Genomic DNA, 26,916 nt, shown 5'->3' with positions numbered 1-26,916 from the left:
CAGGTCTCCTGGTCTCACTTTAGCCACCTAAGCACTTCTGAGAGACAAGGAACAGCAATCCATTTGTTCTGATTAACTTACAGTGTGGCTTCTGCTTTTTCTTTTCTTTTTTCTTTTTCTTTTTTTGGATAGAACTCCATCCCCCAAACTTTCAAAACACTGAAATAACAAAGTGTTACAGATGAGGTCTTCTGATTATTGCCCTTTAAAGCTTTTTTCACATGGCCAGGCTTCGCAAAAACCTATTTTACTCAAAGAAATTAGGTTTCTGGTTAGCAGGAGCCCTAAATAGACGTGAATTACAGGATCGTCCTTTGAAACCCCATGCAGTACTTGTTTCATTAAATCCCATGAAGCGACCTTAATTTAGTGGAACACTGGATAGGTTGTTCTTTTAACCTATTAGCACTTTGGCCAGTCCCATAAACCATATTCATGGATGATTCCATCAAGAAAGACAACAGTGGAATTAATATTATTTCAGGATACAGTAAATGCCACAATGATGAAGCTGTTTAAGATCTGGTGCTCACTGTGTCACACTGAATGCATTGACATTTACTCTGCTATCACTTCATTTCCAATATTCCTTCCAAATCAGCCGATGCTAATGTTTCAGCATGTGTGCAGAATACAATTCCATCAGCGCTAGGGATGAGGAGAAATGAGCTTAAAGCAAGTGCCTTCTCCTATATTCCCTAACCCCCTCCCTCCCCACTCTTACCCAGGCCTGGAAAATGGCATGTCTGTTGCAACTTTGTACATACCCAAGGAAAAGGCTAAAAACACGCAGGTGGAAGGATGAAACGTGAGGACTTTTTATTACGTGAGCATGAGGCAAGCCTCTTGCAATGTGATCAGATAGGTAGACTCATTCAATTACAAATTTCTTGTCTTCGGTGTATAGTGGGACAGCTCTTTTGTTCATGGTGTTAGGAACACAGAGGAAGCATGAAAGAGAACAGCAGTTTTCACTGAGGGAGGGTGCCATTCACCACCTTGCTCTTCCCATTACAATGATGCTTTCTTCTCTAAGAATCACAGGATCATAGAATGGCTTGAGTTGGAGGAGAACCCAAGGATCATCGTGTTCCAAGTCCCCTGACCAGATTGGTCAGGCATGACCTTCCTTTGGTAAAGCCATGCTCTGATCACCTGCTTATCCCCCATGTACCTTAACATGTCTTCTAGGAGGATTTGTTCCACGATCTTCCCAGACACAGAGGTGAGACTCCCTGGCTTGTGTTTCCTGGGTCCTCTTTTCTCCCTTTCTGTAAAAGGGGGTGACGTTTCCTTTTTACCAGTCCCTGGGGACTTTGCCCAACTACCACAAGCGTGAGGGATCTTCTGCGTATACAGACTTCTTCATCATTGTATTTGAACACCATCAGGCTTTAATGTCTTTCTTGCACATCACCTCTGTGATGTAATTCAGCAAAGAGAAAAGCATTTTTCTGGGGGGAGAAATTCAAGTTGGAGTCAAACTGCTCTGACTCAGACTATGTAAAAGTCTTTTTCTTTACACAGAAAAGGATTGCAGATTGTCCTGCTGATGTCCACACAGAAAACCAGCTGCAGAATGGGTATGAATGCAAGTTTTCCTATTCTTGGTCTGTTCAAACATTATTTCTTTATGTGGCTGAAGGGTAGTAAGAGGAGCTAGGAGTGAGGTGGTCATGGTGCATGACTGTATAAGGGAAACTGTTGATCACAGCCTGAACCTCTGATTAACCATCTGAGGCAAGTGACGAGTCATCTGCGGGAGCACAGGTGAAGGTAATTCAGCTGTGCTCCTGGAAGGGGTGGAGCTTTGCCTGACCACCACTAAGGCAGCATCTCTTTCTGGAGATTTTTCCTTTGTGGAGTTTTTGTGGCAAGTCTCAATGTTGGCAACCATCCATCTCAACTGAAAGCCTCAGCACTGGTGAGTCTTTTCTTAGATACCCTCTGGCTATTTATTCTGTAATTACAACTATAGACTTGTATTATTCCAACTATACAGACTGATATTGCTGTGCTCTTGTTAGCTATGCTGTGTAGCATCATGCAAGCTGCTTAGGTTCATCTGTCATACTCAATTGCAGTGTGGGTGAGAAGCTTGCCCAGCTGGCTTCATTAATCACTACTAGCCCAGCAAGAGGGAGCTAAGAAAGATCTGGGATCTCTGTGAGCTAACATAGTAGAGGTGGTACAAACTGTGATTGTTGCTGCTGCTCCTGAACCAACTTATTGGTTAAAAAAACCAAAAAACCAGTACGAGCATTTAAGACTAAAAACACCTCTGGCACAAGAAGTTCCTGAGCTGAAAATTTCTGGAGGCTGGAGGAATGCAGTAGGGAACTGTTTATGTGCTGGCCTCCTTTATACGTTCTTGTGTAGGCTTCCTCTGCTGGTCATTACTGGAGATGGTTAGGAGGCAGTCACTTGCTCTGACTTGATGTGATGGCTCTTGTGCTGATGGATGGTCAAATAAACTGCTCCTCCAGAGAGAAAAACAGGAATTACAAGCACAAAATAAGGAGCTAGGGAGAATTAGGTAGCTGCTGGGGACTTTAGACTTGTTAAAAGTATAGCAGGGCTTCTGGTTAAGTAGCTCCATCTGGGTTTGAGCGCAGATGGCTGTAAACTAAGGAACAGTGAGGGACAAAGATTACTTTCTTACTAGTTCCCCTATGCTTTGAAGAGGCTGTGGTGTTATGGGTCACTAGGGAGACAGTGGGTGCCCCTTTGTCTATATTGTAAACAAATTCACTAACACAGAGCAGTGCTATGCACAAAAAAGAAGGTTCCAGCTTTGGGATTTAGAACATGCTAGAGGCTTGTCTATTATTGTCTATTCTGTTAAATTTCAACTAAGTCAAAAATGGAGAAAACAAGTGCAGAAAACTATGAAATCAGTTTGGACTGTTCTGGGAATCTACTCAGAAGGTAGAATTGATTTTTGAAAGAACAAGGTGTTTTTCACCTGGTTGGAAATTACAGGCAGAGAGTACAAAATGCAAGGAAAGAGCTGCATAGTCTGTTAGGTCTATGTTAGGCAATTAGAGCAAGTTGAGGAGATACAATGCTTGTACTTGCGTAAATTGGAAATGTGTTGGAATGAGTTCTGCATGCTGAGAATGAGCTTGCCTACCTGGGTTATCTTTTATCTTTGACCGATAATTTTTCACTATTCAGTAAAGATACTTGGTTGCTTGACCGCGTTACTTGCGTCTGTAGCAAGTGATAAGCCCCTTGTCTGTCTACTTAGGATTCTAGGCTAACTTGTGTCTGACAGTCTTCCCTTGAGTATTTTCTAGAGGTTTAAAGGCAGGTGTGTCATACTGATATTGCATTACTCTTCTGGTTGTACAAGAACAGTAGCTTCTTTCCCTTGTTTCTGTGTCTGTTGCATTTGATCACATCTTCGCTTAGTTCAGTTTAGGACTTTGCTACTATGCTGTCACTGTTGTGCTTTCCATTCTGAAGAAGATGGAGTATTGCATTTTATTTTGGAGGCTCTCATCACATCCTGAGAACTCAAGAAAATCATATGCCTTTAGCAAGAAATATCTATTGTTTTATATCCAGTCAGCTCCATTCTACATGGAACTGAAATTTACCGTTGAAATATACTAAAATGGAAATATAGCGGGCTGCTTTTTTATAAAGGGAGGCTGCTCAGTTAAGTACTGAAAATGAATCTAATGTGAGGTACCCCTTGCATCTGGTGGGGCTGGATATTATCTCTTCCAAGGTACTCTATGAGTAATGAATAGATTTCAGAATCCATGCAAACAGAAAACAATGTCAATTTGGATTCCATTTTGCCCAGGGAATTTAAATTCCTGTAAACTCTCTATCTCTGTTACTGCTGAGCTTCGCTCTTTCAATGCAGGTCTCCAAGAGTTGCATTACAGCCGTTTTGGAAGGGAAGCTGGTGTTTAAATTGCTTCTTGAGGCAGGGCTCTGAAAGAAGTTTTCAGCAGGGGAATGATGAAAAAAGGGCATTTTAGGCCTTGGTCCTGGTAAGAAGCCAGATGATAGATCGGGTGACCTGTCTTTACCCTGCTGTCTGTGATCCTGTGCTTGTACTGAGTCTTCAGCTCTGATGCAGGATGCCACCACTTCTAAGCTATTGCTAAACTGGGAGTTGAAATGTGACGCTTCTGTAAAACTGTCTCTGTCCCATTCTGTAGGGGTCTGTGCTGAAAGATGGCACGCATGCATATTTCAAGCTATGGGATTCTGACACAGAGAAATTACATTGGCCTGCATGAAAAAATATTTCCCTCTGATAGTTTTGTATATTTTTCCCTGTGCAAGTGTGTGAATGCTTCCAAACTAAAATATACTATGATAAAATGGGTTGGTATCACTGGTAATTCCTGCTAAGAATTCTCAGTAATAATCCCTGCTGTAAGTGCAGACAGATTTAATCCTTGTTTTAGAGCAGCAGATGAAATTGTTGTAGTTCTAATGCACCACAGAGGCCTCATCGCGTGACTGGAAGTCAGATGTACTCAGGAGACTTGTAATAAGCTGGGTCCTGGCACTGAATTCTGTCTGTGGGTTTGGGCCCTCTACTCAATCCCTCTGACTCAGTTTCCTCGTCTGTAAGGCAAACCTCAGAATATCTTCAATGAATGCCATTAGCAAAGCCAGGAATTAACCCATGTTATTTTCTTATTTAAATACAGGAAGATGGTCAGATCTTTGAGGGGATTCCATTTTTCAGCATTTCAAGGCACTGAAGAATAAATACAGCACCTAAAGCATATATTTGAATTGGTACTTTGGACACTTGTGTTTGTTTGCTTCTTTTAAGCCTCTTTCAGCTTATAATGAGCATTCTTTCTGATTAAGGCATTCAGGCCATCCCAAGCATACCCACTTTTCCATAAGACTTAAAGTACCGGGTTAAAATTCTGCTTATTGACTCCTAGTGTGTCTATTATCCATGTAGCTATGGCAGCTTTTCAGAGAGGCGTGAAGAAGGTGCTGTGGGCATGGGGGGAGGGAAGCGGCACCGGAGGGGAGGTCGGGAAGGGGACGGGGTTTCGCCGGGTTCCATGTGAGGAGACAGCATGGTCGGAGCTTCCCGCCTCCAACAGCCTGTCGGTGAGATTTGGACTTGTTTTTTCTCCTTGTTGAAACTCTCTCGTTGTTGTTTAGTGTCATTGGCTTCATTAAACTGCCCTTCGTTCTCAGATCGTTCTTTTTTTCTCCATTCCCCCCCCCCCCCAGGCCCATTCGCAATCTCCCTTCCCTTCCCCTCTCTCGGAGCGCACGTGGCCGGGCCGCACCGCGCCGTGCTGTTAGAGATGGAGGTACTTTGTTCCTTCTCCCCGGGTTTGTGCCCGCTGTCTCGGAGTGAGCTCTAGAGAGAACCCCGTGACAGTGTCTGGCTCAGCAAACCAACCCAAAAAAGCCACGTTACCATTATGTGAGAAATCAGTGCAGGGATATTCTCTCTGCTGGATACCTCAGGCCTGATTTCTTGCTAACAGGGATTTTGGTAGCATAGGCTCAGTGTATAACAGCAGATTTTCAATACCTTATTACAGAGATATACTTGGTTAGTGGAGGACGTGGCTATGTAAGCCTAGGGTAAGGCCTGTATGCTGTGGTTCATGTTATGCTGACCATGGTCAGTTACAGTCCTTGGCAAACTCTGCAAGAATAGGGAGATGCATAAGCAGAAAAAGAGCTGCATTAGCAAAAGAGCAAGAAGTTACACTTTAGGGTGAGGTAAGAAGTTGCTTGTTGCCAATGAATTGGAGTAGAGACTTAGGTGTGTGGCTGCCTTGTGCCCATCCACGTACTAACCAATTGATTATGGAGTCATTATACGTGATTCCCTCTGGCACCCAATCAGAAGTATGCTTTATGTTATTTAAGAGTTGTATTTTTCCAACAAACTGTCTCTGTTGCCACTTAATAAAACTCATTGCTTTCCTCTTGAAGGGCTGACCCTGGAAATAACAACTTACAGAGAAGTCAGGTAGTACTGGCTGAAAGCACACAAGTGTGATTGCTTTATGAATATATGCTGTAAACAACTCTGCGGCTTCTTTCATTTCAGTATTATGAGGTGATGTTTGCATGGCACTGCCATGGCATTAGATTCCATGGTGATGTTTTCATTCACAATTAAGGCTAGGACAAACTTTTATTAAAACGAACAATAACTGAGTAAACTGGTAGTGCCTGGAAAACATGGTGGTCTATGGATAAGCTTTTTAAGTCCCTATGTAGGTGTTAGCATCTAACATTTGTTCTTTCCTTTAAGTGCTCGAGTCACATTGCCCTGTCAAATGACTCTGTGGGCACTCTAACACAGAGGTGCTGAAAAATAGTTTGAAATCAAAACAAAAGCCTTTGGTGTCCTTTCAAAAGCTTGAAAGGCAGCCAGGGACTTTTCAGCAACGCAGCATGTTACTGTATTAACACCAGACAAATAATCATGTTGATTACAGCAGGGAAGTCTGTACAGGGCATGCTCCAGAGGGCCTCTGTTTCCAGCATGGTTGTTAAGCACTTTGGAAAGTCTTCTCTGGGAATATACCCATTCCTATTCATTTTTGCTGATTTCTACTTAATACATTGACCTTTCCTCTTTCTCTGTGGCTAACTTTAACTTCATTTTGCATGAAATCATTGATTCATGACAGCTGCTCACAAGCTACTCTGAGCATTTATTGGTAGCTGGGCACTGCCTCCTCACCCACAGGCTTTCCTCACAAGCTGTAGGGCAACACTGGAAAGCTATGGGGAGGGGGAGAATGCTGGTGATCAGATGGCAGCTTGGCACTGCTGTAATTGCAGAACACTGTGTATACCCCCTGTAAAGGGTGAAGTATGTCTGCACCTCCTCTGTCTTAAGGTAAAAGAGAAGAGGGGCTACATCTGGCAGAAATTTGCAGTAGGACATTGAAGTTCTAAGTGCTAGCGCTTACCCTGGAGCCAGTCCTCATGTTTGTTGAGAGCAATGGAGAACTTCTAGCTGATTCTGTTGGTCTTATGTTCAAAGCACTTATAATGCAGTTGAGTCTGCACTGAGAAACAGTTGAGCCTTCTGCATGAACCCAACCTACATATTCCGTTTATTCTGTTATCGGGGCATAGATAGTGCTATTTTGGCTTAGTTCTTGGAAATGTTGGACTTCTAAGACATGACTCCAGTTGTCGTGGAGTGTTATTTTTACTCCAAGTAAGAATGGTTTCAGAGATCATCTGGGTTTGTCTCTTTAACATTGTCAGAGCAAGTTTTCAGTAGGTCCACTGGCACTAATGTCTCCTTCCTGTTAAACAGTAGCCCAGCTGGTTGTCCCAGATGGCTTTCTGCTTTCAAACTGTATTCCACCAAAATCATTCCAGGTAGATGTTTCCTGCTTATGTCATGTTTGGCTGCAGAGGTAGATGATGATGCTCTTTCCATTCAAAGTGAATGCCTTATTTTACAACTTAGAGAAACAGGATGATTTCCCATGTGAGATACCCGGGGGATTAATGAGTCTGTCAGGATCCATAATCACTGGTTTAGCAGAGCTGACACATGAAAGGACCGCAGTGGAATGTGAACCAGATTCAGGCTTGAAACCATTTCTGTAGTTCAGTCCCAGAGAGCTGGAATGAACATTAACTCAGAATTCAATTACTTCCTGATCAGCTCCAGTAGAGATCCACTGGGAGACACTATTACTAAACAAGAACATAATGCTGCCCTTTTGGGGACATCATAATAGGACACGCTTGTCCTCCTAAGTATGCATGTGTGGATGGAAAACGTAAAAGACCTCTAGATCTCAGCAGTGTGTTGCATAAGCTTACTGAGACCTCTTCCCATCCTTGGGAGCAAGTCCTGGTCCCATATGAACTGGTAGAGTCAGTTTCCTAAGCATATAGAAGCATGCCCTGGGGAATGTTTATGCTGAAAAGGAAAAGGGTAGAGTAGGATAAATATCGAGGTCTTTATTTTATAGAAGGCAGTTTTTAGCTTCTATGGGCAAGAGATTTTCTATTTACTTGTCCTTTGATGGAGCAGAAACAAAAATGAAGTAAACCAATCTGCAGATTGCTAATTGTCTTTTATTGGAATGAGCATGTGTCTTTCAGTGTATTAGCTGGGGGAGGAACACAGACTATCTATACAGCACTGTAGAGGAATAGTCTGCTTTTGGCCACAACTTGGAGTGTCTGAAAGTAGTGGTGGTTAATTTTGTGACTATAGCTCTTTCAAAGGCTGGGGGGAAAGAAGGGGTGCCCTAAAATGTGGTACCTTGACTGTTTTAGTAGGAGTCTTCTACATATCTTAAAGGTTTAATGGTATTTCATTTAAACAGCCTCCTTCCTCTGTTTCCTTTGCTGGATACGTTTCCTTCTGTGCACCCTTCCTAGGTTCCCAGGTCTAGGTGAAAGCCCATCAATATCAGGAGACTTGCCAGAGGAAACCAGTAAGCCAATGTTTGTAAAGCAAAACTCTAGTCTGGGCGTGCTCTTCCCTGTAGTGATGAGAAGCCAAAGGGCACTGACACAGTGAAGCCCTCTGGGGCTGCTCCTTTGGTGTAGCGTGTCATTTTCTATCAGCCCCAGTGATCCACATCTCATCCTTCAGCTGTAGGTAGCTCCTAGGTGTTCAATAGGAATCTCCCATCATGTTTTGCAGGACCTCAAAAAGCTACTTTTAGTCATTTGCCCACAAGCATTTCAAATGAAGCTGCAGCCCAGCTGTAGAGGTTTCCAGTTCTTGGAGAAGGGCTAGTGAATCTGAAAGGTGCTGCTTTGGATCTGTTTTCCTTTTGGCTCTCCTTTCACCCTGAATTTTACTTGTATTTCCCCCTGTGGTGCTGACAGGATAATAATATTGTAACATTGTCACATCTGGTTAGGGAGAAAGGCAGGAGGAGGAGGAAATGAGGAACTCTCTTCTGAACTAACCTCAGCTCTGCTCTATAAACAAATGAACGCAGGAAACTCTGCAGTGAGGGGGCCACAGCCTCCCTCCTGTCTGAGGGGGGGGGGGGAAATGTCTTGCTCTTTTGTGTACCCAGTGCTCTCATTTACTGAGCTCCAGAGAGCCTGGCATACAAAGATCCAGAAAATCATTGCTAATGAAACCTACTCTTATTTTTCCCCCTGAAGTTTGGGGAGATCTGATAGGCAAGGATGTCTGTTCGTATCTGAGCAGTGGATGATTTCCCTTCTGCAGTTCTCTCTCTCTCTCTCTGCTCTCTCATTTGTACCCTGACAAAGGCACACTCCCACAAGTTCAACAGAGGATCTGCAGGACTGGGGCTCTCAGCACAGCATAAACAAGATAAGCTGATGTAAAAAAAATATTTTTCATGAAGAAAAATATCTCTGCAAGCACACGAGCATCCTTGAAAATGTACTGATGGTTGAGATGGGATCACAGACTACGAGGTACTTAAGTCAAGTTGAAGAAATCAGCTGGAAGTTTCCAAACTGCCCAAATGAAGTCTGAAGTGTTGCTGTAGGTGCTTAGGCATTGCAAAGGGATAGAGATCCTTTGTGCTTTCGAAGCTGCAGAAATACATTGGAGTGGAAAAAAGAAATGCAAAACAACTTTTTTCTTCTTGATAACAAAAGCATTTTCCTTTTTCTCTTTCACATTCTCGGGACTCCATAAAATCCCCCAATGCCTGCTTACGTGACCCTCTTTGCTCAGTTGTTGGCTAAAACCCTTGTGTGAGGTGCAATATGATTCGAAGCCTATTTTTGGCTGTACTAATCTTGAGAATGCAGCTTCGTGACACCAGTGCTGCACTTCTGCTGGCAGTCAGAGCTCAGTCCCTCTGCATTTTGTTGCCAAGCAGCCCCTTTGGCAGGTAGAAGTTCTGGCTGTGAGATGTTAACAAGCAAGATTCTCTATCTGAGAACTACTTTATCTTCTTGATGCCTTATCAGTACATGTGTGCATGCGCATGAAGGTTGAGTGCAGCAGTTACGGTCTTGTCTTTTTTTCTCCCCATCCTATTCCCCACCTCCAACTCTCTTCTGTTGTGGTCAGGAGTCCCTCTGATACGCTTTCTGTTGGATGCTTGTTGAAGATTAATGCAGATCATAGAATAGCTTAGGTTAGAAAGGAACCCCAAGGATCATCAAATTCCTGCTCCCCTGCCACAGGTACAGCTACCAGTCTCCAGATCGGGTACTGTGCCAGGTTGTCCAGGGCTCCATCCAACCTGACCTCGAACACCTCTAGGGATGGGGCATCTGAAGAGTTACAGGCCTAGGGCTTTCCTTTTTCTCCATGGAAAGAAACTAAGACACATTACACAAAAATACGCAGAAATTCACAAGGGGATCCTTCAGGTTTGCTCTTGGATTTCAATCTTATTCTTCTTTTCATGTTCTGCATTGGTTTTTATTATTCTTTCTGCCAGGACATGTACTGCAAGTTATGTAGTTTAAAACAGCAACTAAATCAATATTGCAGCTGAGGAGATAAGATTCTGTACACAAATAGCATAAAGAGCCAACCCTGCCTTTGGTATGGAGAAGGCTAAGGCTCATCTGTGTTCTTAGTCAAGCTCCACATGGACTCCCAGGTGAAATGTACTGAGTGCAGGGGAATGGCAGGTGATCCAATGTGGTGGTGATAAGTGGGCCTCAAGCTCTGAACTAAGAAACTGCTCTGACTACTTTTGATGACTAGACAGATGAGATGTCTTCTGGGTTCTGTGTTGTGGGATGACAAATCACTTAGAAGAACGAGAGAATTTAAAGGATTAAATTAGGAATTATGACACAAAAATCAGATCAGTGCTTCTGTACTGGCACAGAGTCTGGATGCCATCTCTGTAGAGCTGCGAGTGTTTCATCCTCTTGCTTTGGTCAAGGTGGGTTGCAGCGATGATGTGCAGGTCTGAACCACTGTATTACTGCGTGTACGGCATAGTTGCTAAAGTTGACTGGTAGATGATAAATATTATTGGAAGAAGGGGCTGTTGAGGTTGTTTATAGCAGCTCTCAGTTGTCAGTAGGGTATGGGCTAGTACCTTGACAGCCAACACAGAAATGGTCAGATAGTTGGGATGAGTTACTGATGGCACAGCATGGGATCAGGGTGCCCAAAGTAGCTTTTGCTGTGAGTTCTGTGTTTTACACATTCCTGGGAAAGTTTTATCTTAGGTTTGCTTTTTACTTGTGTTTTTTTATTATTATTATTATTATTATTTTTCATATTTTTTAATAAGCGTTTAATATCTTTTAAATCTGATCTTTCAGGGTGTTCTTTGCATCCTCGCTATTGGCTCAGTGCTGGTCCTGAATGCCAGGAGCCAAGACATTAAATGTTATATTTGCTAAACAAAACTGACACGTTCTTACTTTCACATGAGGAAGTAGCAGAGCTCCCAATGCTCCTGAGAGTTAAAAATGATCCATTTTATTGAGCGATATAATGACAGCACTAGCTGAGCAGAGCAGTAATTATTATCTCTAGGAGACCCAGGAGAACGATTTTTTTAAAAAGGAAAGTGGTGTTTTTCATGTATTTCTTTAAATTCAGATATCAGCAGTTCAAGATCTGTCAGGCGTAACTAAAAATAGGAATTGCAGCCAGATGCGTTTCATGGGACAGATTGTGGCGGCCTATTGAAGTCAATGGGGTGGGACACAACCCAGTGCAATGGTAGAGGAGTTTGCCTGTTGGCTTTCATTGCATCGTGAAGCCTGGCTGTAATCAGTGCCTGTATGACAGAGGTCTTGAAAGAAGTAGAGGGGATGGAGCTGTGTTTGACAGGCAGCCAGGCCATTTGGGAGTCGGAGGGAGGCAGTTGGGTCAACTATTTTTGTGTTGTTTTTTCATCCCTTGCATTTTCCTGAAGGCAAGTGGCCCGACTCCTGCCTCTTCATAATCCGAGTGTGTGGCAGCACAGTATGTGAAATTCTGAACTGAAAGAAAATCAGAGAAGAAGCAAACAGAGCATGTACTGCTTCACAGAGGGAGGTATGGGAATGCACAAGCATTACTTATGCACTGCAAGACCCAGTCTTTAGTATTTGATAGAGTAGCAAGTAAAAGTGAAATACTACTGGCTAGGAGAGCAGATGAGGCCATTTGGCTTTTTTCTTGTAACTGTGGGCGAACACAACCTCCTTACTATATATCCTGAGTGTCCTCACTAGTGGTATTGACTGAGGAACAGGGTAGCACTGTGCAGTACTCAACTCTATAGCTCACCCTACAGAGTTGGCTGTTTCAGTCTTTCCTGATGCTAACTGGATCATGAGTATTTGAGTTGTGTCCTGGATCTCAGCATGTTGTGTGCCAGCCAATATGTTTACCTAATTCATTACATTTTGTATTTTCCTTGGAGTACGGAGTCCTGCTATTGAGATGTGGGAGTGGAATATGACAGAATGTATGAACTCCTACATTTATTTTTCTCCATTCCCAACAAAAAAAAAAGATCTACAAAACTGGACTGGTCAGATCCTTAGCTTATGTAATTGCCCTTTCTGAATGAGCTTCCCCAGAGCCAAGCTGATTCACAGTATTTGGCTCTATGTTAACGTGCCCTACATTACTTAGACATTCCTTCCTAAATTTGACTAGTTGGCTTTTTATCCATTGTGGTTATTTTTGCCCTTTGTCTCCTCTAGAGGCTGCCTCGTCTGAGAGCCAAGATCCAGGTGGATTCTTGGGAGCGAGCTGCATGCTAGAACTTAGGGCAGTGTTATGTGCCAAACAGGACACATGCAGCTCCAGCTACTTTTTCCCCACTGTGGAAAATCTCCATCTTGATGACACAATTCCTTCATCCCCTAGATTTACACATCATTAGAAACCCAAACCTGCTTCCAGGTTTTCAAGAGCTTGTTAGATCCCTTAAAGCATTAAGAGCGCAGCCTAATTTGCCAGTAGGAAAGCTTGGAGAAAGCAGTGTAAAGTGTGGAGCTTTTTTTTTTTTGTCCAGCCTTTTGAAGTGAATGTAAATAGTTGAGCTCGGACTTTGGGAAAAAGTGGAGAAGGAAAAAGAATTGGCACTGAAATGCAATTTTAGTAAATAGAACCGGTGATAATTCCTGGGAAAACAGTTAGATCAGTATGGAAACAATTAATGCCACTGTACCCATGAAATACAAGTTAAGATAGCTGATGCTTTTGGATAAAGTTCTTCATCAATCATTGGTTTATTTTATTAGCATTCGTGATGCTGTGTGGTGTGATTACTTCTGATGTCCTGTGACAAGCATAATGAGAAAATGCAGGGCCAAACCCAGACCTGGCGCTGGACCTGCTTACATGGCTCTGAATTTGGGCTGTAATTGTAACACATGTGAAAGCATAAACCTCTCCTGAAGGAACACAGATTCCACCTCAACCCCTGGCCCCTGTCTAGGTTATTTCCCTACGTTCAGATTTATTGGTAAAGCACCATTGAAACTTTGTCTCCTCTTTTAAAAATTGCCCTGCAAATGATATTGCTGAAAAGTCTTGAGGTTCCCATATTGTCTGAACTGTTCCTTATTGTGTGAACGGCCTGGTTTTGCTGACTAAAAGACCAAATGCTTTGCAGCCAGATGGTATTGATTCTTTACAGTTGTGTTCATACATCAGATGTAGATATTGTATTCCACTTCCCATTACATCTGAAAATGGCTGGGTCTAATTGACAATATGGCATCCACATTGAGCTATTTGCTTTGTGAAAGCTGGCCGCTGCTGAGAATTATTTTGTATTAACTCCTGTACATCGCCCCTGCTGTTTGATCAGCCCGTCTCTCTTTGTTCTGAGCCATGCGTGTTTTCAAAACTAATACTTACACACCTTTCAAGGCCTCTGATTGTTGTACAAAAGCCGGTAAGCCTCGAGGGGATCTAAGTGTATCCTGGAGCATGCAACCTAATGAGAAAAATAACTTCAGAACACCATGCCTCGGTGTTCTGATATTCTATCTCCTAGCTTTCAAATTCAGAAAAAAAAGAAAGGGATGAGCTGTGAAGATGCATTAGGTGCATTAATAGCAAGTCTGAAATTTCTGTCACCAAATGAGGCTGTGTTTAACAGGGACACTTCCATTGCTCCTGGATTTCTTATCAGTTCTTTAGACACTTCAGTAGGTGGTAAATACTCATTCTTTTACTAGAAGAATGTTACTACCTTTTTTTTTCCTCCCCTTTTTAAAAGACCCTCAAAGGCTTTTTGACTGCCATCTCTGTGCAAAATGCAGAGGGAAAGGAACAATATTTCTGAGTCACAGCCACTGGATTTGCTGAATGTGAATGTACCTCAGATTGTCTTGAACCCAGCAATGTTTATGATACGGAAATGAGATGAGCTGAAGAGGGGAAACAAGCTGCTTTGATCCACATGACTTGCAAAATTGCCCTTTCCAGCCATCCTGGAGTCCTCAGTATGGAGGAAGGCTCTGCAGTTCTCCACAGCCATGCAAAATGGTGACAGGCCTGAATTTGCCTCTGACGGTGGCTGGCAGGGCCTGTCTTGAGGCAAAAGTGACAACGCACCTTTGCTTGCTTTGCATTGGCGTGTGTGTCTCGTGTCCTTTGAAGGCAGGCTGCAAATGGCTGCAGAGCACAGAAGAACTTGAGGAACAACCTCACGATAGACTCAAGTGACAACAAATAATTGTGTGCATTTTGATACATGAGCTGAACAGCGAGGAATGCGTAGCCATGCTCTCAGTTTTGATGTAGGAGTTTGAGAACAAGCTTCAAGATTGCTTCATAAATAATTTCTGTGACGCCATTTTCAGTTGATATCAATAGGTTACCTGCAGATTTTCAAGTGGACTGTACAGCAATCAGATAATGATACTGTAAGTCTTGTGAGGGCTACTCCAAAAATAATGCCTCTTGTTTTATGACGTTGTCCCACAGTGTCAGAGGTGGATGTTGGTGGTATGGTAGCAGAAACTGAACCTTTCTGCCTATATTTTATTACTATTTGTTGCTATTTGACAGATGGCAGCTTATGGGGCACTCTGACAGAATGGTGTTTGACATGGAAGTGTGTGTGAAGTAAAGGGGTATCGTTGAATTCCTATATGTGGAAAACATGGCACCCACTGACATTGATCAGCATTTATTGGGAGCAAACAGTGGATGTGAGCACAGTGAAGCAGCGGGTGTTGTGTTTCAGCAGTGGTGACAGTGGGTCACCTCCACTTGAGCTGATTTTTCTGAGCATGGTATGCAGGCTTTTATTCATAGCTGGTGAAAATGCATAGCTGATGATTGTGCTTATGTTGAAACATAGTGCCTTATAGCTGAGAGTTTGCTCTATCAAACAGTGTCATTGTGCTCTTTGTATCTGTTGTAGTTTACGTGGAAATAAGAGGTATTACTTCTGGAACAGCTTATGTATATTTAGCCCGAGACAATTCCTCTCTATTTAACGTGGCCTAGGCAACACATAAGTTTGGACACTCGTGCTTTAACCAGTGCTGAAAAACACTGACCATCGCCTCACTGTGCTGATATCCACTGTTTTGTCTCTATAAACACTCACTGATCATTGATGAATATCAGTGGGTGCAATTTCTTCTGAATGGAAGGATTTGATGCCATGCCTTTGCTTGTCATGGGCTCTCATGGCAGGCCCTGTTCTGTCAGGCTGTTTTTCTGCCATCTGTCATAGCAATGAAATATAATGGAATATTGGTGGGAAGGTTCAGCCTCTACTGCCATCCCAGCAACTTCTGCCTCTGACATTGTGGGCTGATGTAAGAAAACAGGAGGCGTTACTTTTGGAGCAGCTGTCACATGTTCAAACTGATACAAAAGACTTTCCTGCTATAGGTAAAGAAAAGAATTCTTTTTTGTGGTGCATTTGTGTGCAAGCTGTTACTTGGGTAAGGTGGTTTTCATTTAGAAACTGTTTCTGCACAAAGGATTTTCTAACGGCGCAATAAAACCATCTTGCCCATCCATCTTGAGCTGGAAAAGCCATACTTCTGTTAGTGGAAATACTCTAAAACACAATTTGAAATCCAGTTTGATGACCAGACTGAAGCTCTGAATGAGAAGCAGTAAACCTTGGTTACTTGTAGGCAGATGCCAGCAGGGGAATAAGTTTGAGTAACTGTTCTGTGCGTAGTAATGTGTAGTGTCTTCATTAATATGTTATGTGAGAACCTCATACAATAGATTTACCTTCATTCTAAGAGAAGGATGTGCATTTGAAGGGTTGAATCCCAGAGAAGCCAGGTGACATGAGACTGCACAGAAAGTGTTGATGGGGAGTTTCGATTAAAAGATAATAGGGTAGGTCTCAGCATCTGTGACATTAAGAGGACATTGTTGTGCCTGGTTGCTCCAAGATTGTGAACTGTGGGTAGTTACACTGTAGAAGAGATTACTACCTGTATTAAATGTGGGGAGGACTTCTGCGCATCTCTTTTCCAAGGCTAGCTGTAATCAGATTCCTTTCTTTTCCTTGCTTTGCTGTTTTGGTTTGGTTTTTTTGTAACCCCACTGATCAAGATCGCCCAAAATGTTACCATGAGCTGAAGTCAACATCAATTAAAAATCCCATTTATATTCCCTATGAAAATACATGGCCTTCAAAAGTGTTTGATTTTCGTCAGACCTTCTCATCTGTTTGTCATTTAAAGTTCAGGCCGTTTTCCATATTTCTATTAAATGCTGCCTCACATGGAAGTCTGGCAAATGAGCTTGCAAAATAACTTGAAGTTATAAATAATCTGATACTTGCCTGAAGTTGACCTCTCTGTACAATAATATACAAGTTGGTGTTTGAAGCTGAGGGATCTGCAGTGCTCTAGTACTGAGTTATTAATTAAAGGAGGGGTTGAACTTGTACTGTAACAGCACTTACGGTCGCTCCCACTGGTGCAGACTTGGCCTCAAGGTAGGAGGGGGGTGGATGGGGAAAAGGGGCAGAATCTGTAATACTTGCAGCTCTTTTAGGCAAGGGATTTGGCTCTGACATCATTCCCAAGTGCACTTATGTATCAAAAAATGTATGTACAAAAAGGATGATCAGGCAAATGCTTTTTTCTTTTTTTTTTTCATTTTTTGGCCATGATTGGTTTTTCACTGTCACACTTTTCCTTTAAAGATCATTCATGTTCACATTGGGGCACTTGTGCTTCCTGTTTTGATAGGAAGATGTTTGGGAACCCACAGATGTACCAGAGATTGGAAGGTAGACTGGGAGCCTGGCAGGATGCTGTGGCCACCCTCACCATCCTAAAACCATTTTGGAGGAATTCTGTTCTTAAGGCAGAGTGCGTCCTGTGAGTTATCAGGTACAGACGGATCCTGATGTTCAGACAGGGTGAGGTTGAGTGGGTTATGGCAGTGCTCTGTTTTGCCTTGCCTTAGGATTGAACCCAGATGCTTGTTGATTCACTAGATTTGGTTGTGCTTCTTTTTTCTCTTAAATACATGTTTCACTCAAGTTGGTTACACTTCTTTAATATTAGGTAAAGGGCCTACATGTATTTGGTGGTTATCAGAACCTGAAATTAATGCATGTTGCTATCATCTGTCTTAAAGGTCTCTGCTGGCAAGAAGCTCTAACGCAGAGTTTTCTTTTTCTTCTAATCAGTTTCAGACATAAAGTACTATAAGTGAATGACCATATCTGCTAATTAATTGAGCCTTGAAAGACCAGGTAAGTGCTCCAGTTGTCATTATGCTTCTGCTTGATGAATTGTATTTCAAGTTACCCAAGGCTTTCCTAATGACAATTAGGTAACTGGGACCTTGACCTTGCCAATGCATGGGCTTCTGTTTAACTCATGTAATTCAGCACACCTTGTATGTATGTGAGCACACATACGATGGGTTCTCAGGCAGCAGTTCCATATAACGTATTGGAAAATGCCAAGTGCTACCCTTCCATTCACTACACAGTCTCATCTCGTCTGTGTACTGCTGGTGGGAAAAATCATTTTAGCATATGGCAGAAGCAGCCATTGAAGCAACTTTAAAACGTTATTTGCGTCTTATAATGCTTCAGTGACTGGTGCCTCTCTTTCCAGTCAGGACGTTTTGGATCTGAGTTGCAGAGTTTAGCTGGTGTTTGTTGCTGAGAGCAGCAGTAGTAGGAACCTGTTTTATTTATAAATATGATCTGGGGAGCACACAAGGACTAACTAGCTTTTCATGTCAAGCAATCACACTGTTTTGATTTTTAGAGTAATGCATGAGGAACTGAAAGACTTATGCAAGACCACTGGAGTGCCATGATATAGTCAGCAGCAGTCCCAGGACCAGACACCAGTGGTTTATATGCTAAGAGAAAAGGAATTCATTCACATCAAGAGAAACAGTCCTATCCTGGTTGTTCTGAAGTTTGGGGTGCTATTTTCCTTAAAAAATAGGTAGATTTTGTTCTCAAAGTTTTCTAGGGAGCAGATCTATGCACGTGGCATTTGGTGTTTACACATTTATGCTTGCTGTCTTTTCAAAAGCTTGTGTGTGTGTGTATATATATATATACATATGTGTATATATATATATACATATGTATATATACATGCTGCACATGGTCTGCAAATATTGTCTGCTTGGTAAGATCAATGTAAAGATTTTACACATTAATTGTATCCCCAAAATATCATAAGGGCTTAATAATTGGTGGAAGTTGAATAGTACGTCTTGGATTCTTTGCACTTGCCTTCCCATGCGTTCGAATCTTCCGAGTTAATCTTTTTCACGCTGTTATCTGAAATGAGGATTAGAGGTTAATCAGCCTCCCTTAAAAACAAGAAGTGTAATCCTATGAGAGCCAAAATAGAAGGTTTACAAAAGAGCAGCGGATATCACAAGTCTTACGATAATAAGCATGAGAATTGACAACAATGAATTTCTTTGGCCCAACGAGAATAATGTAAAGCCATGTGTTTGTAATGCAGATAAGTCACAATAGGTAGATGTGCAGAGAACTCACTGGGCTCTTTGTTGACCACCTGCTATTCTGGGAATTCTGACTGATAAACATAGCCATTCCCATCTGTAGATGGGGAGTTATAATTAATCACCTGTGACATTGATAAATTTCTTTTAGGATCTTCTGTTAATCCAGTGGCGCATCTGCATCAGATCCCCCTTTCTCCCTTCCAACACGAGGAGTCTATTTATAGACTCAGATTCATAATTAAATGTTTCATCCACAAAGAGAATGGTTCCCAGGAAAACATCAGCTCTATTTCTCTGCTCCCATTAGGCTTTGTCAGACATTACATAAGAGATTTGCTCATGTTGGCCTGCTGCTCCTGGCTTTTCAGATAATCCTTTGTATTATGTTTCCAGCGCATGCAGATAATTTAATTTAACATTTTTCTAAATGCTTCCATGCAGGAAAGCTAACCTTATATGAATGTGATTAGAATTATTTATATACTGTAAAAATTTAACCGAATCAGAATTACTGGAAAATGGTTTGTTTTGTTTTTTTAAAGAATACATTTTGCAATAATTGGACTTAGTTAAAACCTTAATTATTTTTTCAACTCTCGCCTTATGCTATCCTTCTCCCACTTGATCATGCCAGTTGCTTTCACTGTTTACAGAATTCATTCAGGCTATGATGGCTATCTTCTTTATCACTTCATCTCAGTAAGCTGTTACTCCAGAAACCCAAAGTTCTCATAAACTATGTTAATAAGCTTAAAAACTTGCGGGAACAATATCTGCAGCTTACTGACTCCCATTTAGATAGCTATGACATAAACAGAAGCACAGTCCTTGTTGCTCTAGATATCATTTATACTATTAACCACTACAAGCTGGCTTGCCTGAGAGATAAATGTGATCGTTGACGGGCAATTAGGAGACCTGGGCTTTATGTTGCAGGCTGGTGTTGCAAAGAAGCTGCTGATTTTCTGAAGGTCTGAAGGCCTCAGGAGGGGATGAGGTGATGTCAGGGTGAGGAGGGAAGAGATCCATTTCTAATTAAGGTGTTTTGGTGGCGTGGGGAAGAAGGGAGGTGTAAGGTTGTGCTTTGATTATGTCTAGAACACAACCACAGAAGTTCTGAAGCTTCAGGGCTTTCACAGGAAGGCTTTATATATATAAAGTGTATATATACACACACACGTGTATGTGTGTATGTATGTGGGAATGTATATTTGTGAAACTTAAAAGGAAAGCTTCTTACAGCCTTGATCTCACAGAGAAGTTACAGTACTACCGCTAAGTAGTGTGCATCTTCACCTGGTTTTTGGTGTATAATATATGCTATGAAGAGTTAGGAAGAAGCAAAGAAAAACCCTTAGGCTGCTTGTTTGGAAGTTTACAATCAGGCTTTTGTGATATCTTCCTTGCTGTTGTGTTTCTTGCTGCATAACCTTCCGAGGCATTTGGGGGCACCATTTGCCATTGTAACCTGGAGATACAGGGGTTTCTGCAGGAGTCATAGTCCATCCTCTTTATAAGGAATTGTTTTCTGGGTGAGGAATCTCTGGGTTACGCTAGTTTTTCCCCAGGTTGCGGTCCAAGCCCTGTGCTTGAACCTTGGATTCAGAGTGACTGTACAGCCATCAGGCTGTCCTCTGCATGTTTCAATCCAGACATCCCTCCTACTTTCCGTGAAGGTTTTAGCATTTAACAGTTCACATATGGGTCGGTTAGACAAAAATGAAACGTGAGCATAACAGCCCGTATGCAGAGTAAATGATTTAAATCCACCATGTTCTGTAGCAGGCAGTGGTGCTTTGGCTTGTATAACTAGAAGACATGGGGCAACCGCCTGGCCCAAAGCGTGGAGCACAGTGCCAGTAAGGAGCCTGACTGCTCTGAAACCAGATCCTGCCCTGACCCTGATTAATTACTCAAGAGTTGTTCACACGACTGATTTCCTCCTGTCAGAGTGCCCTGTGCTGACTGTCAGGCCTGCCAATGAAAATAGAGCAGCTGTATTCCCTATGAGTTATCCCTCCGTCTGGACATAGTGTCCTATCAAATAATGATCATGTGATAGGGCTCCTAACGCTTTCCAGATCCTCTGGTTCCTCCAGTGAAGTATATTGATAGGCTTTTAACATTTCAGGTTATTGTTTTGGTACACTGTGCTTAAGGCATATCTTTATCTGTTGGTCATCATGGACTTCACAGGGCTGAAATACTCTGTATAGGAGAACAGATCCTACTGTCTTCCAAGAAAGAATTCATTGAATGACCTTCACACAGCTGTACTGTGGCAGGGTGAGGGCTGGCTTCAGGCTGCTGGGTATCAGAATCAAGATGCAGCGTGGAATGTCCTTCAGATACACAAGGAGGTTGGGTTTGCTTTTGATATCCAGAAAATATATTTGATTCCAGTCTTTCCGAAATTCCAGTTTCCTGTCCAGATATTTCCGAGTGGCTCAAGCTCCTCAAGCAGAATAAAGCAGGTTTATTTGATTCTGTTCTAGTGCTTAGCCTTGTAAAGTTCACACTTGTAATTTTCTTCCTTAAAAGGGTGAGAGACGCGCATCTCCAAAAAACCCCAGAAGAGTGAGATGGTCATTTCTGATGATCACCTGCTTGCCAGAGCTTGAAATGGGCATTAGTAAGGAACAAACTAAAACGCAAGTGTTAGGAGACCTGCAGTAAAACCTGCAGGCTGGCAACATCCTCGTGAGTGAGCGAACCCAGGCTTTTCTCAGCGCGGTACTTGCTCAGTGGCTCTTTGCACAGAGGTATTCGGCCTGGTAGGTTTTAGCTCTTACCAGATTTTCTGGGGAAATACATCAGCTTTCTTGATGTCTGAAATTCCCCGGGGAGCACCCAAGGAGAGCTCTTAAAGTGGCACTGTATTGCTAATTACTGAGGCCAACTGTTGTCTGGCTGAGTTGTCTGCATTAACAACAGGCTCCCCCTGCTTCCCCTCTCCAGTTTTAATTCTAATGCTAGCAGACTGCATTGTGATTATGTTAATAATGCTGACTTTCTTACATAAGGACATATGTGAGGTGTGCTGCATTTCCTAATTGTTTCAATCTAGTCTTGCTGGTCCACGTATAGTAGTACTTGCAGGTTCTATTATTTTGGTAAAGAAAGTCAGCTTTGTTGGCATTGCTACCGCAGGCATTTCAGGCAGAGTGCAGTGGAAAAAAGACAACTTTACCTTAGCTAGTAATAATGGTAATTATTGATATTGATAACTAATGATAAATTACTGGTATACAGCTGTTCATGAAATGACAATTGAGCATCTCATGTTCAGTGATGGAACCTGAAACCTGTTTTTGCATAGAAGAGACCATTGCCTGGGTGGAAAACTGAAGCACGAAGCGTCAAGTGGTTTACTCAAAGTTGTATATATATATTTTACATATGTGTGTGGCAGAAATGACATTGAGCAGCTATCATGTGCCCGTGTCCTCTGCTTTCTCTTCGTAGCTGGGAATGTGCCAAGAGGCATGCCAGTCAAACTGTCTTTTCTGAGTGTATAAGACAGGTTTCTTTCTGAGGGACCAGACTGGAGCTGTGATTGAGCTTCACAAGAGAGGATGATAGCTTCTTTCTCCATGATCTGCAACGCTGTCAATGACTGGGGAATTGGATCTAGATGATCTTTAAGGTCCCTTCCAACATAAGCCGTTCTATGATCTTCCCAGGCGTGGAGGTGAGGCTTACCAGCCTGTAGTTCCTTGGGTTCTCCGTTCTCCTTTCTCCTTTCCTTAAAAATGGCAGTAATCATTCCCTTTTCCAGTCACCAGGGACTTTGCCTGACAGCCATGACTCTTCATATGTGGTGGAGAGTGGTCTTGCAGCATCAGCCAGTTCCTTCAGGACCCTGGGATGCATGATGTGCTGCCCCATAGACTTGTACTCCCTTAGTCTCAGACTTGCTCTTCTCTTACAGTAGGGGGGATTTTGCTCCCTTGACCCCTGCTTACAGTAGGAGGACTGAACTCGTGGTTTTGGTACTGATTTTGTGCCTCTTTTATTTGTCCTTTTTGATTTGTGAATGTGATTTGTTCCATCTACAATACGAGAAAGCAGAGTTGTTCTTAGGGCTGGAGCAGCAGATGAGAAAAGTGAACTTGGTTCCTTCTGCCAAAAAAAACTGTGCAGAACACTTGCTGCATGTGAGATTCTAATGGGCAGAAGAACTGAGCTCTTCTTGATTCCCATTCCTCAGTACATCTGACCCTGCTTGTGATCCTTCATCCTGTTCTGTAAAGCATCTCACAGTCTGGGGTTTTGGATGCAGTACATTAAATGTGTATAAGGATTATTGAGAATGCTGAAATTCCTCTCTTGATGATACAATTATATGTAATATCCTTGTTGCTGTGAAGTCTATTAATAGTGGTTTTCCCTACCCACAAAGTTAATGTTAATCTCTGTGGGACTGAACTGCAACAGGGCAACCCAAAATAGAGCTTTGGCGCTGCCACTGTGTTGTTTTCATGGTAGTTAAAACCAGATTGTTAGCAAAATAACTACCTGCTACTGGTTTTGTCCATAAGTTGCTTTTTTGTTTCTTAATGTTAAGGACATAAAAACGAGAAGCCAAAATATAGGTATTTATTTGATTGACAGTAATGGCTCTGAGAGAAGCCATTTAAATATTATTTACATATTATTTGAAGCTATAATAAGCTATCGTGTCAATCCATAGCATGGCATTGTTATTAAATGAGTCTCCGATGGGGTAACTCATAATGGTGTTATGCAAATTAAGCACATTTAAAAACTTCTGTAAGAACATTACAGTACAAGCAAGGTAACCAAGTTTTGTACGTCAGCGACCCTCATTTTCAATTTAAAAAGCACAGTCTGTGTATGTGGCTAATGTCTCTGCAAAGCTATCTAATAAGGGCCAGGCACAGCAACACACTGAGTGTAGAAGTCCCTACTGATTTAAATAAATTCTTTAACACGTGAGACTTCTACGAATGTTGCTTTGCTGAACTCACACTAACGAGTACCCATGTGGGATGAATGGATGAAAAATGAAAGAAATATCTTCTCCTTTCCCTTGAAAACTTTTTTCCTCTAAGACAGAATTTGTACATTGAGCTGGCTAAGACTTGGATGAAAACGGGGTGGATGTGGTTTAACAAGGAAACGCTGGCAAACTGTAAGCATCTGCAGTAGTTTTAAGTGACATATTTCTTTAAATGATCTCTGCGTATATGTAGACCTGCATTTCAACACAGTGGAAACTGAGCGGTCAGTTCAGCTGGCTGTGTAGTTTTGGAGAAAATGTCTGTTTCAGGGCTGATGTTCACCTTCTGCACTAAGCTTTGTATATGGAAGACATCAGAGGCCCTGGCACAGGATTATGAACTCCCCACTTTTACTGTGGGAAATAAAACCACCTGGCTGGCCAAAATGCAGCTTCAGGAAAACCGATTCAGAGCTATGGTAACTGAAGTAAAATCAGATAGATGGGTACTGTTACTGAGCATTTGATGAGAACAAGGCCTCCCAAACATGCATTGCTCTTCTAGATAAAGGTTTCAGTGGTAAAGAAGCGTAGAAAGTTAAATTGCTTTGCAGGGTTTCTGTTTGGTCCTTGCAAAGATGGCACATCCAGTGTGCATCATTTGAAGAACTGAAGGACTTCTTTCCGACATTAGAGACGTTTTGTAGGAAAAGTGGATCTGCTTTTCAGAAGTCTCCAAAGTTTCACAGTAACCATCTTCTTGATAACGTTCACCTCAATATGTGAGGAACAAAGAGCTGGGTCTTCCAGAGGTTTGGAAGTTATTCCAGCCTTTCTTTTTGCTGTGTAGAAGGAGGCTTACCAAAGGCCTCAGCAGAGCACACACAGCCTTACTGTAGAGTGTTACTTGAAAGGTGACAACGGTCATAAAGTTATCCGGTAGGATTTCCTTTGAGTCCCGCAGTAAGTCTGAGTAAACATGCTCTTTCTATCTGCCAAGGCTGCTCCAAGCCTGTAGAACAAGTTTTCTGTTGGTTTTGTCACTTGGGAGTTTCTCAGCAGAGTTGTAGCCATGCACAAGAGTTGAATCTCGCTCTTTTGCCACTGCTCGTCTCTCTCAGTGCACATATTCATAGACGTGTGTGTAGCACTGTCTGAAAAAGGTGTTGGGAATAGCCTAGCCAATGTGCTGTCAGCACCACTTGAAGCCAGACTTGCTTAGATTTTTGGCTGTGAGGAGTCCTGAAATACAAAAGAAAGCAAAGCTAAAAGGATATTTTAACTGAGTGAGGATGCATGCTTTCATTGCTGCCATCCCATGAGGTTTGGTCATTCCATCATCATAGGTTTATATGAGGGATTCCTGAAAGCAGCTGCCAGGAGAGCAGTTTTGGATATCTGGATGAAGCTACCATGGGATGTCAGCTGCACATTCTGATGGGCACTGATACCATGGGGAGACTGTAAGATCTCATACTGATGTGTTACTGCTGCCTTATACCAGCTCCAAAGGTGCCATTCATCAGGCATTCCTGTACCATGGAGGGCCGGCCTGCGATCCCTTTAGAATGTGTTGATGCAACTTCCAGTTGTGTTTGTGATGAAGATCCTGCATCCACTGGATTTGTTGACTCTTTGAATTTAAATTACTCCTGGTGTTGTTTTGCTTCCCAACTGAAGTTCAGCTGCTTAGAAACAAGTGGTAACCAAAGTGCTTTGTGCATAAAGATACACCTACCCCCAGAACACAAGAACACACACATGCAAAACCCTCTTCTTTGACACTGCTTTTGAATTACTTCCTGCCCTTACAACCTCCTTTTGATTTCCAATTCGAGTCTGCCAAAAGGCCTGGGTTCCAATCAAGACAGTTTGCAGAGCATTAATACTCAGATAAATAAATGCAACAGGCAATCAAGCTGCTGTGAGTTAATGGCAGGACACATGAAAGTGCTGTATTTCAGATAATGGTGTCACTCTCAGAAAGGCATGCAAACTGGTTTAATAAAATGTTACGTTTTATTAAATTCCTGACCATTGGGAAGGAGATTGCATAGGAGAATTTAAAAGATTGGGAGTTTCTGGCTTTATTTCTGCACTGCTGATAAGCAGTAATTTTTGCAGAAGGGGAAGAAGTAATCCTCTGCAATAAAACCATTTTCATAATACCATGGGAATGAGTTATTGCTTGAGGTAAGGCACAGTTTCTAATGGCTGCCTAAGCTTTCATCTCCATCTTTCATGGGCTAGTCAGACATTTTTATAGTGCTGACACAAAAAGAGAGCATTTATGTTGCTTCCATTCTCCATCTGTCAACAGTTAGGTTAAAGTGCCACTACAGGAATACTTCTGATCTGATTTCCATTCCTGTGTAGTTCATCAGTATACAGTATTTGAGCCATACAAGCTCTCAGGGTCCTAATTGCGTGTTTGCCAACACTAGTGGTTGGCAAATAGGAGACAAAAGTCTGTCTTTTTTTTAACATGAAGAGTGATTAGGATGGAAACTTATTGTGCATTTCTCTGCTGTACCTGCCTTACAGTTTTCTGAACTATTGTGAATTGTTTAAGAGTGAATAGAGCGGAAAGTCCAAACATCTTAGGCCAGATTTTTTGTTTTGCCCGTATGAGATACAGCCCCAAACACCAATAACTGGCTCAGATTTGTCTATCAGGTAGGAGCAAAAGGTAAAAGGGGCAAGCTTTGTAATAAACCTTCCATCCCTCTTCTACTCATGGTTTCTTTCAGCTGATGACCCTTAATGGCACAACCTCAGGAAGGTTATTCTGCAGAGGAATATGCAGACCTCCGAGAGCAAAACTCGTCACATGTTGTCCAGAACTTAGTGCAGTTCTAAGGCTGGGCAGGGTGGATGCCAATGTTTGCAGGAAGCAAAAGGCAACTGTGAGGCACAGGGACTTTTTTATTCCTCTCAGTGATGCTGTGGGAACTCTGGTTTTGTGGATGCAACAGAGAAGAAAAATATGGTGGAAAGAAATTTTACCTTCCCTTTTGAGGAACGACTTTTGAGCTTATTTCTAGGATCGTTCTCTTACATTCATGGCTTTCTTTCCCATAATTGATCTTTG

The 26,916-nt window shown here is 42.2% G+C and overlaps 1 long non-coding RNA gene across 1 annotated transcript; it reads left to right on the top strand.

The window, feature by feature from the left end:
* The first annotated feature begins 1,861 nt into the window (after positions 1-1,861).
* LOC140250778 (uncharacterized) lies at positions 1,862-18,473 on the top strand. The gene is made up of 4 exons (XR_011903269.1): positions 1,862-1,924; positions 17,101-17,244; positions 17,547-17,612; positions 18,139-18,473. It is a non-coding gene; the product is annotated as an uncharacterized lncRNA (long non-coding RNA).
* Positions 18,474-26,916: the final 8,443 nt, after the last annotated feature.

This window comes from Excalfactoria chinensis, chromosome 3 (assembly GCF_039878825.1).
Source record: "Excalfactoria chinensis isolate bCotChi1 chromosome 3, bCotChi1.hap2, whole genome shotgun sequence".
Lineage (NCBI taxonomy): Eukaryota > Metazoa > Chordata > Aves > Galliformes > Phasianidae > Excalfactoria > Excalfactoria chinensis.
Note: the sequence above shows the minus strand (reverse complement) of the source record. Positions and strands in the feature narration are given on the sequence as shown.